The sequence below is a fragment of the Poecile atricapillus genome, chromosome 15 (genome assembly GCF_030490865.1).
Source record: "Poecile atricapillus isolate bPoeAtr1 chromosome 15, bPoeAtr1.hap1, whole genome shotgun sequence".
Taxonomy (NCBI): domain Eukaryota; kingdom Metazoa; phylum Chordata; class Aves; order Passeriformes; family Paridae; genus Poecile; species Poecile atricapillus.
The window spans coordinates 13,192,074-13,204,583 of NC_081263.1; the positions used below are offsets into that span (position 1 = coordinate 13,192,074).

At 39.6% G+C, this 12,510-nt stretch overlaps 1 protein-coding gene across 1 annotated transcript in view; it reads left to right on the forward strand.

The window, feature by feature from the left end:
• The first annotated feature begins 9,082 nt into the window (after positions 1-9,082).
• Positions 9,083-12,510, forward strand: part of ASIP (agouti signaling protein) — a 28,028-nt gene continuing 24,600 nt past the window's right edge. The window contains exon 1 of the mRNA XM_058850962.1: positions 9,083-9,313. The gene's annotated coding sequence lies outside the window, so the exon portion shown is untranslated. The remainder of the gene's footprint in view (positions 9,314-12,510) is intronic.

Genomic DNA, 12,510 nt, shown 5'->3' on the forward strand with positions numbered 1-12,510 from the left:
CATTTTGCCTTCAGCAGAAATCTATTTAAGCAGTATTTTTGAAGTTCAAAGAACTGCATGATTTCTATCAGCAAGGACAAGCAAAGAACTGTAATTTCTTTCTCTTTTAGTTCATATGTCACCATCCAGCCTCTATTTATCTCTCAGCTCAGCCTGGGCTTTACTACAAAACTGATTGAGAGGTTACATTTTCTGAAATTGCAGTCAATGATCAATTTTCAAAATGCATATTTAAAACCCCTTGAACTTCTCTCCCATTGAGGGGGCACACAAAACAACAGAAAGCTGATACTTGAACTTAGAGAAATAATACAGGAGCATTCCTTGATGCTACTATCTGCATCTCAAAACTACTTTAGGAGGTTTTCCATTTCCTTGAGAAAGAATTTCTTTCACAATTTGATAAAAAACAGGTCTTTAATAAAGATATTAGAAGACAGATGTTATTAAACTAGTTAGAAATTTTATTTACCCTGCTATTTTTATTCTTCCTGAAGTTCCTTGAACTTGCTTCAGAAAGTTTTAATTTACTTTTTATTAAAAAACCTTCTAATAAATTATTAGAAGCTTAATAATTTATTAAACTTCAAATAAGTTATTAAACTTCTCATAAGTTATTAATATTATAAGCTCTTATTAAAAATAATATGAATAGAGGAGGGTAAATAAATAAATCAAATAAAAATTGACTAAATAAACTTCCAGTGAGTTTAAATTATTAGAACTCAATTTATTTTCCCCTTCAATTCTTATTATTTCTGAAGTTCATTTTCTTTAATTCAGCCAGAATTTTCTACAGAAAACAATACATTTTATTTCACCAGAAATATAAATGTATGACACATTTTTGTTCTTTTTTTTTTTTGCATATTATTTTACTATTTCTTTACAGACAAATCTGCATAATAAATACTTAAAGAAGAGATGCAACAAATTAATTTATTGTTATTTCTAAATGGCAGGTTTTGCTGTTCTTAATTATACAGCTGGTTCTATATTCATGGAAACACTGCAACCTCTCAAGCTGTCATTTTGAAAAGTTATAGTTGTGAATATTTAGGCTTAAACCCAAGTCATTATTTCATATAATCAAAATTGTTGTTAAAGCAACAACTAAGTTATGCAATGAGAAGAAAATTCTAGAGGCTGCTGAGTTCCTGCAGCAATAAATACACAACTACAATTCCATGGGCAGCCTCTTTGAATCAATCCAACATGGGGAAACATCTCCAGATATTTTCAGATTTTTGCTGTATCTGCTCTTGCTTTGGGAGCTGAAAAGAGTTGGTTTCGTGCAGTCTGAGAGAAATCAAAGACAACTTCCCTCCAAAAATAGTTAATATTTGAAATATTTACCAATAAAAGGTGTTGCACTGAAGCACACCTGGAACAAGCTGGAGAAATCATTACCTGTTTGTGGCTCCTTTAGGAAAGTAAAGGAAAAAAAAACCAACACACAGTTAGTTAGTTCAGCTGCTGCTCTAATTTTGTTGACAATTTTTTAAGCTCTTTGAAGTATTTCTCAACCTTTCAGGGATCTTCCTTAGGTCTGTGCTGACAGCCTTGCTGGATGGCATTTCTGGCCTCCTTTCTTGTTTTTATTTCCCATTTAAAGTTTTTGTGTCTGAAGAATATCTCTTCTTTCCAGGTCAATACACTTAAGCTGGAACAGGAATTTGCAAGCCTCTTTCTCTCCCTGCCTGAAGGCTATACCAGTAAATCACACCAAGGCCTGTATGTCAGTGATGCCCCTTCATCAACACTGAAAACAAATTTGGGTATTGGTCTGTGGTCCTTAAATTCACTTTTTACAAAAGACAGAGGGAAAAGCCACAAACCTCAATATTTCTAGCAAAAGCAGAGACATACAGAATCACAATATCATAGAATCATAGAATGGTTTAGGCTGGTAGGACCTTAAAGCCCATTCCACCCCTGCCATGGGCACCTTCCACTGTCCCAGGCTGTTCCAAGCCCCATCCAGCCTGGCTTGGACACTTCCAGGGATCCAGGGGCAGCCACAGCTGCTCTGGGCACCCTGTGCCAGGGCCTCAGCATCCTCAGAGTGAGGATTTCATATTCTCCACTGAGAATGCCTTTAAATAGCCAAAGCTGGCAGGAGCAGGAGGGACCTTACCTTGCCACTCACTCTCATTTTGACCTGCTGGTCACCAGATCAAGGTAATAATATTATTATGTATTATTAATTTGGTTGGATTAGTTTCAGGTAGCCACACTCAAATTATTAATAGAGACTCAGGTTTGGGAAACAGGAATCAGGAAGTTGATGTATGTGGCTAAGGGAAGAGCAGAGAACACTGACTGCCACAGCATCCTTGCATCCAGGGGATGACAGAGCACACAAATGGTGCTGGGCCCATGTGCCCTTTTCAGTGACTCAGGATTTCCCTCAGTTCAATGCCCATCCTCAGGAAAACCTACATCCATGTGGAGCAAGAGACACAACCTACACAAAGCACTGCAGCATTGCACAAAATGGAGACCTTTAGAGAGGAGAAACAAGAAAAAAAATGTGTCACTTATTAAGGGAACAACAATAAGCATTGACCTCTGCAAAAAAAAAAAAAAAATAAAAATCAAGAACAAAGAACATTCTTAACTTGGGAATTATTTCTTGAGGACTCACCAGACTTTTGCCTTAAACCTTCCCTCAGCCCCAAAGACTGTATTATTTCAAACTGACTATTTCAAGGAGATGCTGCCAACTGAAAAAAAAAACCTTATGGAACATCTGGAGGGGAATGTGACCTTCCCATTGCAGAATTTCAGACACCAGAATTGATCAATCCTAGATCTAAGAGGATATCAAGGCCAGATGCTGCTATGGATAGTGCCTTAGTGTTAGTGATAGTGTTTTCCTTCCATTACCCGTTTCAAGCACACGGATCTTTAACCAGCCTTGATAAATCAAGCCTTTCAAAACCTGACCCAAACAGATAAATGAATATTGTTTTCATTTTAAGTCTTAAAAAAATGGGGCAAATCTTATTTTGAGTCCTAGAAAACCTGCAGAATCAAGAAATGGCATGGTAATTACATGCTTGCTAAATGTGTTCCAACAGACCCACTATTCTGTGTCTGGAGACTCAGCCTTTGAAGTTTTTCTTCAATTCACTCACTATCTACATTGTCAGACACTCAGAGTTTGAGTTATTACAAGTTTCATAATTTTCACAGAAAGCCCATAAGCACAGATGTCTCTCCACACAATGGATTATTTTACTAGATGCTGTCCTAGAGAACAGATTAAAGAGTACAACTGCTTATTGCTCAATGTCTGCTCAACAGAAACCTCCTCCTAGTCTTGTTTATTCTTGCTTCCTTAGTGAACACACATTCACTTAGGCTTCCCAAAACATTTTCTGACAAAACAAAACTTTGTGCATTTGTTAAATCACTTCATCACTCACTTTGAGTAGTCTTGAAAGATCCCAAGTTTCTTTGATGAAAAGATACTCTAAGTGCACCATTTTCTGTCTTTGGACAGTAAAAGAGGGATCCTTCCATTAGACCAAGCTGGTCCAAGCCCCATCCCTTGAACCCTTCCAAGGATGGGGACGCCACACCTTCTCCAGGCACCAGAAAAATAACTCCAGGATATAAGTTATAGTCCTAAGAAGTCATAATTTTTTAGCATTTTTTTCAGTTTTTTTGCTGTCTAACAGACACTTTGAATACAATACAATGCTAAACATAATTGCTATAACTGAAAGCATAGTAAAATATGTGTATTCTCTGACTAGGATGATACAATAAAAATTACCTGAGTCTCTGGCACAGGTAAGTCACAGTGCAGTATAAAAATGCCACAACATTCTCTAAGCACGTGACAGATGGAGCATTGCAGCTGAGAAAACCAAGTTTGTGCTTTAAAACCACACTTGGGGCAAAATGAAACTTCTGGTGAAAATATCAGGTTCAGTGGAACTTCTGCTAAGTAAGGTATTTTTTCCAGATCTGTGGGGCTGCACACAACCTATTCTTCCACTAAAAGTTGAGTTCAGGTAGCAGATGTGGAAGAGATGTTGAAGAAATTGTGTGGTTTCCATGGATTTCCCAGAGCTGTCAATCCCCTCAGAGGAGTAGCCATGTTCCCATCTGCCACCCCTGCAGCCAGGGAGATGCTGAGCCTGTTGCCATCCATCGACAGCAGAATGAAGCTGTTACGTGCTGCTCAGGAATGCATTTGTGGTGGAGCACTGGCAGGAACAGAATGTCCCAGGCACCAGAGGTTCAGCTGGAGCAGTGTTGTGGCTCAGATGCCAAAACCAGGCAGAGCCCTGCCCACGCCAACTCTACTCAAACCTCCTACTCCCTCTGTGTTGCTCCTAGATTTTTGTCCAGGATTTGTGGACAGGACACAGATGCCCTGTCCTAAACAAAAAGAGAACAGTAGCTTCAGTCTGCCCACTCAGCAGAACTGAAAAACTTCCCTTCAATAAAATCTTCCATTTTATTGTAGATAATATTGTAGTGTTTGTGTCTAGTCACAGAAAGGGAAACAATGTGCTCCACAGCTCAGTGACGTGTCCCAACCTCGAGTGAGGCTTTTGTTCTTCCCAGTTCCCAAAAAAGCACCAAGGGTGTCCCTGGCCATATAAGCATCATCTTGGTAAAGATTAACATTTTTTCCATAGGCACAAAAGAAACTGAGCATCCATTTCTTTTATGCAAAACCTTTCATTAAATGCAATTTGACTGTATAGATGACACTGGTTATAAATAAGACTGACAACCATAGGGATCATATGGAAGTTTGGAGTAGCACATCCCACTCACAGGGCACTTCTGGGAAAACATCTTTTACTCAGGAGTTGAAGAGGAGCATGTTTAGCTAAAGCCAGACAACACACTTCCTAGAACTCTTCTTAGAGGAGTTGGATGGCAAATAGAAGAGGTAAGTGTGGGAACACTGCAGAGAGGTGTTTTGTGCCTGCTCTTTCTGGAAGACACATCTGTGTGGGTCCTGCAGAGGTAAAGGGTGATCCCTTCTGTGTGTCAGTGCCATCAGGTGATGCAGAATCTGCCAAGTTTCTTGTGCTCTGCAAGCACTACCATGGTCATTTCTGGACCCCCTCCAGCCCCACAGCCACAATGGAGTGGGGCCTCCCCAAAATGTGGCTCTTCTTCTTCTGTCTTCACTGCCCCACCAGTGCCAGCCCTACAGAGGGGTGGGGGACAGGCAGGACAGAGCTGCCACAGGCACCCCCAGTCCAGCCCCCTTTCCAGGCTGGCTGGAGCAGACATGGGGCCCTACTGGGAACACTGGGAAGGTGGGGACCCCTCAGCACCCTGGCACCACAGGAATTTAAAAATTATGTGACAGGAAGTTCGTGCAAAAATGAGAAAGGTTTCTTGCCCACTTTTGCTGTCATACCAGAAGGCCATGTAATAGACTAGAGGAATGGGATATTTTAATACTGAGAAAAAACTGATGCAAGCAGGAGTGGAAAGTTAAAAAGAAATCTCTTTACTCCCTGGATAAAGCAAAGGAGAACATGTTAAGTAAAGAGAGGGGAGCTGTGAGCACCAAGTCTTTGCTGCAGTGGGAGCAGAGTGCTGCAAGGTGCAGATCAGTGCTGGCACCCTGCCCTGCCTGTAGCACTTACACCATTACTCAACTCTTTTACAGCACTTCATATGTTGTCCCTGTCCAGGATGCAGCTACTTTGGCTGGCAGTGTTGTGGTCCCATTCAACTGCAGCCAGCTCTGATGGACAAACAGCAATTGTGTCTGCCAGTTGCTTGACATCATCCATTTAGGGAAAAGATCAAAACTGTGTGTCCCTGATTTATCCTCTCACTTTCCACGTGCTCATCTGAACTCTGTGCCTTCTTTAGGCTGATGAGAACAATCTGAGATTTTAGAATAAAGCAGTTATTAACCTGCCCTCTGCTCTGATGCTGCTGCAAGCATTCTCAGATTTTCCCAAATATACAATGGCTTGGACAGCCACATGTACCCAGAGCAGGTCTGTGCCTTACACACACTTCAACTCAACAATGTCACTCTGTGACAGTGACTGCTGGGGCTGTGCTGGGTCCCAAAACAAACCGCTGAGCGTGCCTAGTGACAAGGCACCAAAGTTTTCTTTGCAATATGCTGCCTTCACTGGGTGCACAATTGTTCTGATAGATGTAATTTTTCATTGTAGTGAAATCAGCCTAATTAGAAGGGAAATTAGATAAATCCTACAAGAAGAACCGATCAAAAAGGATAGTCAATATTGGCTATTGCCTTAATTCCAGATTCCTGTCCATTAAGATTTTGCCATTTAGCTTTGAAATAAGTGCAAAGGTAAGAGCCTTCCTGCACATCTTGATGGGGCTGTGGAGTTAACTAGGACATCCTGAGAAAAGACATGTTTTTCCTTGATTCAAAGTTAGGTTTTTGTTGCAAATTGGTCCTTTGTGCCCATTTGCATAGGCTTCTCAAACTGGTATTACTGGGAGTTTCTACACTGGCTACACAGGACCATGAGTCAAGATTTACAGATGGTTTAAAATGACCAACCAAGCTGCACTTGGACTGGTTGACTTCAATCATCTGAAGATTTTGTTCTCGTTATGAAATACATTTACTCAGTGATGAATTTTGTTTATCACTTCTAGGCTGACAGAAAAATTGCATAATAAAATTGTGTTGCTTGACAGGGGATGGTAGAAAAACATACAGCTTGAGAGAGAAGAGACTGAATCCTATATAATATTGTATTATATTGCATTTTCAGTCAGAATTATAACAGTTTTAGGAAAAAGCAAAGGATGTTTGTCTTAAAATAGCTTCACTCACAAAAAATATGTAATTACCTTTCTCAGCTAAATTTTCAACTACTATGTACCTGAAGAGGCATGTTTGGTGAATATACAACCAAAATCTCTGGGGGAAAATTCCCTGTGTAATCACTGTCATAGGAAGCTGAAAGAATCAGAAGTTTTGCAAGGAAGGCTCCAGCTTGTTCTGGTAAGGTTATTTGTTAATCATATATAAGGCCAGACTCAGCCTGATGCAAATGAAAGAAATTTGAACAACAGAAATATCAAGTAAAAATACTGAAAAGGAAATAAAATTACATGGTTTCCCCTTAAAAATTAAATAAAGATTTTCTGTGGTTGCATCTTAAAATGAAGTACCCTTTCAATTATGAGGGCTTAACTGTTCTTAGTTTTCTATCTTGACTGCATACAAGTCACTACAAAACAATTTCATAACCAGATAATAAACAATATTTTTATCTACTGAAAGCGTTACTCTCAGCTATAGACCATCATTCACCCAAGGGCCAAATTTGACCCAAAACTTGTGGAAAAGACCTTTGATATTTCTTCTCACTGAAATAATGTGAGACATTATTTCACCATCTTTTCTGTGGTTCCAATCTTTATGCTTTTATCTGCTTCAAGGGGTTCTTTGTTCTTATTGCCTTCTTGGGAAAACTGGAGGGAGTGGATTGCTTACATGTGTAGCTGCAATGCCCATCCTCAGCACTGACCAACGTGCACTCCCAGCCTGTGTGTGGCACAGCTGTGGCTGTGAAAAAGCACAGCTCTCCTTGTACAATGCTTTCAGACCAGCACTGCTGTCATGCTGCTAGCAAAAATAAATAGCCACAAGCATTGCATGCAGTAAAAAGGAGGAGAAGGTTTTTAAGGCTGCACAATACTTATTCATGCTTAGCAATTGCTTAATAAAAATTTCCATTTGAGTAAATGCCCTTAGAATTGAGAAAGGCAGATCTGAGTAAAGGAAACTGAAAAGAACCTACCCCAGGCCCTGGTGGCAGAGGTGATGATCAAGCAGGTCTTGTGGGAGCAGGGCTCACTTCAAAGTGCCCTGCCCAGGCATCAGGGAAGCAGGAATCAGTTCGGATGCTGTAGCTCCAGACTTTTTCCTCTCCCCTTGTCCTCGTATCATCCACTTGAGTGTCATCAATACAGGGCCCATTTGGTGGCTGGGAAGAACAGCCTCTCCTCCCAGCCCTTGACTCACACAACAGGGGGTGATGACCAAGGGCAAGACAGAGGTAGAGAAGAGTTCTTTCTTCTGGTGTTATCTGCACCTTTCTTTTCTGTGAGTGTGGTTCATACAATTGGAACATTTCATCATTAGAGCACCTCTCCTATAAGGAAGCATTGAGAGAACTGGGGTGGTTTAACCTGGAGAAGGCTCTGGGGTGATTTTATTGCAGCTTTCCAGTGCTTGAAGTTGCTCTGAGGGAGCTGGAGAGGGACTTTGGACAAGGACCTAAATTGCCAGGACAAGGGGCCATCGGTGACTTCCCACTGCCAGGGGACAGAGATAGATGGGATATTGGGAAGGAATTCTTCCCTGTGAGGGTGGGGACACCCTGGCACAGGGTGCCCAGAACAGCTGGGCAGGATCCCTGGAACTGTCCAAGACCAGGTTGGACGGGGCTTGGAGCAGCCTGGGACAGTGGAAGGTGTCCCTGCCATGGCAGGGGCTGTAACTATAAACCAGGCCACTTGATCACTTTGTAATTCATGGAAGGAAGGTGCCAAACCAATAGACTTCCTTTTATGAGGAGGGCTTTGCCTTCAACATGTGATAGCTGCCAACACCAAAGGCACAAAACAAGCAACACAACCCACAAAGCAGAACTAAGTCAGAAGTCTCTTGCTTCTCCAGAAGTGCCTGTGGGTGGGTCTCCTGCGCCCTACGTACCTGATGTACAAACCTCTGTAGTGTAACTAAAGGATGGGATGACCTGGCAGCAGGATTCCCAGCTGGCATCGGACCAGAGAGGGAGGGAAGAAATTATAACCCTTCCAAAGTACAGCCCCTGCCAATGTGTTTTGGATATATCAAAAAGGATACTCGCATCCTTCCTTCCCTTCATGACTGATTTACAAAACCAGGAAGCCAGACCAGGATGTTCAAAGTGCAGCCAGAGGAAGGCCCATGAGAAAGGTAAATGCACTTGAAGGTTCATCTGTAATGCAGCTAAAAAAGATGTCCAGAGCACATCCTGTTGTGCTTCCCTGCCGTGGGCTGACACCGCAGGGCCATGAGCCCTCGCGCTCCCAGAGCTCTTCCCTTCCCTCCTGTGCTCCCCTGGCTCCTTTTCAGTAAAAATAAATCTAGATAGAGGCCTTAAAAGCTGAGTTACCTAAGAAGGTCTAGAGAAATCAAAGAATTTAGGAGGATTAATTTCACCAGACTTGCGGTGGAATTTCTTTCCATGAGAAAAACCAGAACTGGCAGTCAATGTGCAGCACTTCTATGACATTCCAGTCTGGCTGGAAGTAGAGCTTCCTCAGCTACATTCCTGGGGTGAGTAAACTCTTTGTGGTGTAAGTGGATGTTTTGCTTTTATTTGTAAGTTACTAATGATTTTATATTTTTTTGTTTTTAAATTACAACAAAATGTTTTCAGAAGATACAGCAAGAACTCTAGATGTGATATGGATTGTTTAGCAAGGTTAAACAAAATTACAGGGGCCAGAAAAATCTACAGTTAAAATATTCTGCTTATATGTAGGCATAAATAGATATATATTTTTTTACTTTTAAAATAGCAGCACAGGTTGGTTGAAACTTGAAGATTATAACTACTCATATTTTATTTTGTGAAATATAAATGGAATGTATTAAAAAGGGTGACAAGTTTTCATTAAATTAAAGTATTAATTTCTGTGAATCTCCTTTATCTGCAAGACAGAGTATTTTTTTTTCTTTTTAAATGATAAGCTTGCCTTTAGAAATGGGACAGCTAAAGTTCATAAGCATCTTTGCATATGAAACATACATACTTTTGTTTCTTACAGAGTTTTGTCACATTCCAACCTCAAATTCTTTATATTATGTGGGGCAGAATAAGTGGCTTCTTCACTGTGGAGAGTTTAGTTTTCTGTTTAAGGAGAGATTTCATGAATGTTTAGCTGGGATGTTTTAAACCACTTCCAAAATGTTTTTGTTATTGTATCAGCAACTCTTAATAAATTTATTAACATGCTACGTCACCATATATGTTCAAATTTACACAAGATGTTTTTATGACCTACACAGAATTCTGAAACCTGTGAATACACTGATAACATTAACAAGGATCAGATGTCCACTGCTTTTCTGGTATAGAAAATAAGAAGATGGAAATCCAGATTATTTGAATAATTCAGTGCCTCGGTCTCTAAATCTGTTGCTGGGTTTCACGTCTCCGCAGTTTGCAGCTCTCGCACAAGTGCCGAAGAAGTTTTGCACTTTCAGATAAATTCTAGCAACTTTCTGAGACCTTTTTCTGCATTTGTTGAGGGAGGATGGCAAGCCTGGATAATTTTTTTTTTGTAGGATAATTAGAACACTGATCTTCATTTCCAGTATTTTAATTTTTAAATGGTACAAAAGTAAAAGCCAAAATAATTTTTAAAATCAAAAATGTACTGTGATGCCGGTTTTGTAGTGGATGTTTTTCCCCTCCATTTCAAGCTCCATTGCAACAAAAAAACATGCTTTATCTCAAACCATACAGCAGTACTACTGAGAAATATCTGACTCTGAAAAAATGGCAATCGTTACTGAATATTATGGGGTCCTTAAAATCCTTTTTTGTGATTAGTTAGAATATGGCTGTAGCAGAGCAAATAAATTTGATTTAGGACATTCAAAGATCCCAACAGTACAGCCTGTTTTAGTGTTCAGATACATCCCTCATAACACAGTAACTCACTAAGATATGAAAAATGTTATGAACATAACATGAATTAACAAAGCTATGAATGATGGATGTAAATTAGCTATTTAATTAAAACGTTGCTTTTCTTTTACTGAGTTGGTCATAGCAACCATTATAGCTTTAACTTAAAGTGCAAAGAATGTAAGAATTTCATGTAGAATACTTAAGCACTTAGCAAACCTCATTTTCTACCTATAGAATATACATATATAGTGAAGATTTTTGACATTTGAGCCATTGTGATGCACCGGGTTTTGCAGTGATGAAAAATACAGTAGGAACTTCACAGAGTAATGGAAATTCCTTCCCTAAAAACATTTTACAGTTAAAAGTCCTGAGAATGTTACTGACAATAAAAAGTACATCTTTCACCTTTCAGTTTGCATTACCATCGCCCCTCTCTTCCTTTCATTGTACATAATGCTTTTCTCTTGCTGCCTTTATTCTTCAGGCAAGTGAAGAAACTTTCTCTATGAACACATCCTCTAAAGTTTTTCCTTTTTTTCTTTTTCTTTTTAATGAAAGCAGGATCAAGTGAGACAAGTTTATAACACAAATTTTAAAACATTCAACCCTCTGCTAAAACTCTTCCTGATTAAGTATGAAAGTGGAAAGAGAAGGTTAGGATTAACTGGTCATGGGCTGTTGTCATTATTAAGTTACATAATGAAAGGCATTATGGATAAAGCTTTCCAATAAATACTTTGCCTGTAATTGCTCCAATCCAAAAGCTCTGACATTTTCAATATTTCCATCATCAATATGCTCTCTCTATTTCTCAGGGATTTAAAGTATTTAAATTGCAAAACAAAATCTTATATGGACCACAAGGTTCTAAAAATGAGGGTGATGGGTAAAGAAAATAGGTCAAATCTGGCTGAAATACTTTAGGTCACCACAAGAGTGAAAGACAACTAACATTATGAATTTCCAAGCAATGAAAAGGAATGAGAGAAGATGGGAAAAGAGTAACCAGAATATCAACAGGGAGTGGGAGTTTGGGGGTTTTTATGATGCATAAGCCCAGCAGTAAATCCAGTACTAGCCCGTAGTCATGTGGATTTCAGTCCCTTTCACTGTTTCTAGTGAAACAGCATCCTTTGATTTCACAGACTTTCAGAGCAACCATTGGACACCAGGCCTCTTGAGCCTAAAGGTAAGACATTCTCCTGAGCTGTAGCATTATTCCATCAAAATGCAGTGCAACAATTCACAGTATTTTACTCAAAAGCGTAAATCGGATTGGTTTCACTTTCACTTCATGTGTCACTTCTCCCACTGCCAACACTGAGGTTTCTCTAAACAGTCTCCAAACATGCCTGTCTTCTCCATTTACATATTTTACTTACTATACTTATTATTTTACTTATTGCACTTATTTTACTTATCACAGAAAAAAAAAAAAATTATACCAGTGCAACTCTGCAGAACCAACAGCAAGAGATTTATCACTGAAATAACAAATGTCTTAAACTGCTTTCCACTGAGCTTTGCGAAGACAGATGTGCATAACCTGATATTTCTGGGATATTTGGTACATCTACTCCCATGCAAAAGGAAGAACTAATCAGATATAAACTTTTTAATTAAATTGGCTGCTTTCAGGAGGGATCAGGAGCTCAGATGTAAGAGAATGGAAGACCTCACTGAGTGCTGGTAGCCCTTCTGCAAAGAAACTCTCATGACTCATTGTGTTGTTCAAACCCTATCCTGACATAATGCTTCAGACACTTCATTCCTCTGTTTTGATTGTTGTTATCTATTTTCACACATATGGATAAGGATTTGCTTGACAATG